We start from the raw sequence: 3,129 nt of genomic DNA, 5'->3' as shown, positions 1-3,129 counted from the left end.
CAGCAGCAGAGTGTTCCTGTGCACTCCCGCTGTGGTATTGTACCCTATAACGCGTCACAGTGGGTACAGTACAGAATCACACTAGTCAAACAGACTGGACTTTGTGTGTAGACTGAAGAGACTGAGGGTGATGAATCATAACTATCACTGATTCTGTATAGGTATTAACATCCAATATGGATCACAAATAAAATCAAATACATGTTGGTAAAGGCTTAATGCAAGACTCGTGCAAAACCCTCTACTCTGCTAATCAAATTCTTCTGCCTGGTCTTTGGACACATTTGAATAGATTTTATCGCCCTTTTGTGTTTGAGATAAATTTTCGGTTGGAGATCTGCTGTTTGAGTTCAATGGAATGGTGATTCTTGACTTTGTTGCAATGAAAGGTGTTCTGCTGCCGTTCTGCGGTTCGATTCCCGCCCCGTGGTCCTTTCCGGATCCCACCCCGACTCTCTCTCCAACTCGCTTTCTGTCATTCTCAGTTATGCTATCACATTAAAGGCATACAAAGCCCCCAAAAATATACTTTTTGTATATACTTGAGAAAAAAGATCCCCATTGGAATCATGGATCCAACGTCCTGTGTGTCACTAACAATCATGTCATATAGTTTTAGCTTTGTATGTCAGCATCCCAGGAAAATCATGATTCTGTAATCCCATCAATCTAAATACTTAAGATTTTAGTATTTGGGATTTTACTTTATTTTGCTGTAAATTATTTCTCACCTTTGCTTCAATGTCTTTTTCATTCCTACATATGTAGGTTTCACCTAACACTGAATTATTTAGATCTAAATGTGCAGATTAATTTAGGCCTTATTAAAAGTCTGTGGTGTATTTAATGAGGAGGTTTATAGTGGCCATCTGTGACATGCGTTGGGACTTGTGTGGGGGAAGCCTTAGTGGTCAGAGGGGGTAACGCTCAGGCACCTGATATTTTGGCGGCACATCTATTGTCCTAACTGATGAAGGGAGGGAGAGCACCCTCCCCCGACACACACACACACACACACACACACACACACACACACACACACACACACACACACACACACACACACACACACACCATTGCTTTGCCACCATAGCTCTCTTGACAAGTTTGAACTTGCCCATAGTGCCTTGCACTAAGCAACTTCTTTTTGTTGTCAAAACTAATGCTCCTTTACCAACACTTGTGTAATCCTTCATAATATTGTAATAATGTCCACCAGAAAAAGGCTCCTTCAAAATAAACACGTTTTAGCATTTCTGCTTCTAATCCCACTGAATGGTAGCCTGGCTAGCGCCACCACTTCTCAATGAGACGTGGTCTGGGAACCAAACGTTCATTTTCTCGTATTTGAAAAAAATGCCCAGATCCGTTTAGTGGGTGCCACGGATGTCTATCAAATGCGTCTGTGCATTGCTCATCATCGTCTTGCTTTCCCACCTGTTCTGTGATTGGTTCCCTATCTCAGGCGAAAATTTGCTCCATGGTCTCCAGGCTGCCTTAGCAGCGTGAATCAAATCGCGCGCAAGGCTGCATGGGAACACCCAGGCTAACTGAATGGCTTCTCTTTTGACAATAGTATGTCTGTGCTGTACCATGTGTGTAAAATTATAGAAATGACAGTACCGGTAATGTTTCAGCTCCTCCCTTCATAATTAAATCTTCTCTGGTCAATCAATGCTCTTTTCAGTGGTGAGTAATATGGTCACTGGCAGTAAGACTGCACTGATTGGACCAGTCCTTGTTTTGAATATAGCCTACGTAATTTTTCTTGTGAAATGCAAAAGACAACATTTGCGGTGGGAATATATTTAACATTTATAGAATATAGGGGGAGGACAAATGAGTCTGTTGCCATGATACTGAATGAGGACTGTAGCAGGAGCACATGTATGTTGGAAACACCTCATGTACTTTAGACGTTTCTTCTCCTTCCTCTCTTCTTTTTCTATTTATTTCCTTATTTATTTACACATTGCACAGCCATGGAGACAGTGGACAAAACATTTAACTACATAGACTCTGTATAATTGTATGTGACTAATATATTTGAATTGAATTGAATTGAATTAATAAAGGGTGTGTGATTCCATTGAATCTGTGAAATTGTAGGAGTGTTGTCTTTTGGAAATTAGATGTCAAAGAAATACACGTTCTCCAGAATGTTCTTTGGCTACGAAATCAAGGTCAAGTGTGTTTGCCTAGATTAATATCATCTTATTAGATCACTGATGGTCATGTCATGGATGTTCCTTTTGAATATAAAAAAAATATACAGTATATCCAGTCCCTATAGGAACTGTTGGTTAATTCCTGAATAACCTTTGGATATGACTTAATCCTAATTTATATGTGCAAAGTGCCAAATATTGCTATTTGCTTGTCATATCTACAATCCAAAGGGTAAAACAGGAAGCATTGCTCTATAGATGTTATTTGACACAACAAAGCATATTATCTACACATGTTGACTAACATCAGTATGCAAAAGTGGATTGCATGTTAATACAGCTCTCCAGTGTGAAAGGGCTGAAGTAGGACACATGGACATACTTCAGAGACACACAGAGAGGTGTTAACTTCCTGCTCCTTTGTTTAGAAGTGGATTGGTAAACATCAGGGTATTCACACACACACACACACACACACACATGTGTTAAAGGAGCTGGATGCGTTAGACTCCTGGAATGTCCTGGAAAGCACTCTGAGTGAGTATAAGTGTAGACAGGCCAGTGAGATCAATAGAAACAAAACATTTCAAAATTCAACCATACTGTTCAGTAGGCTGCTAATTCTAACATTATGAACCTCCCAACAGATTATGACACTGTTAAGACCAAGAACCCCCAGAGCTATGTGAGAGTGGAGGCAGAGACTGAACATAATGAGAACGGGACTATGAAGAACATCCTCGTGAAGGTCCTGGAACCTCCTCAGGGTCAAATAGAATATCAGTGATGTTTTAACACTGCAAAATAGAATAAATCTGTGTGCGTCATTTACAGAAAGTGTGCTTCATGTGACAGTGTGTGTCATTTCTTCTAGAACTGAACTTGGGATGTGCTGACCATGCAAGTGAAGTGGTGGTGGACAAAATGGCAGAAGACGGTACGTAGCAGAGAATTATTTACA

This window comes from Alosa alosa, chromosome 17 (genome assembly GCF_017589495.1).
Source record: "Alosa alosa isolate M-15738 ecotype Scorff River chromosome 17, AALO_Geno_1.1, whole genome shotgun sequence".
Taxonomy (NCBI): Eukaryota; Metazoa; Chordata; class Actinopteri; order Clupeiformes; family Clupeidae; genus Alosa; species Alosa alosa.
This window is presented reverse-complemented; position numbering follows the sequence as displayed.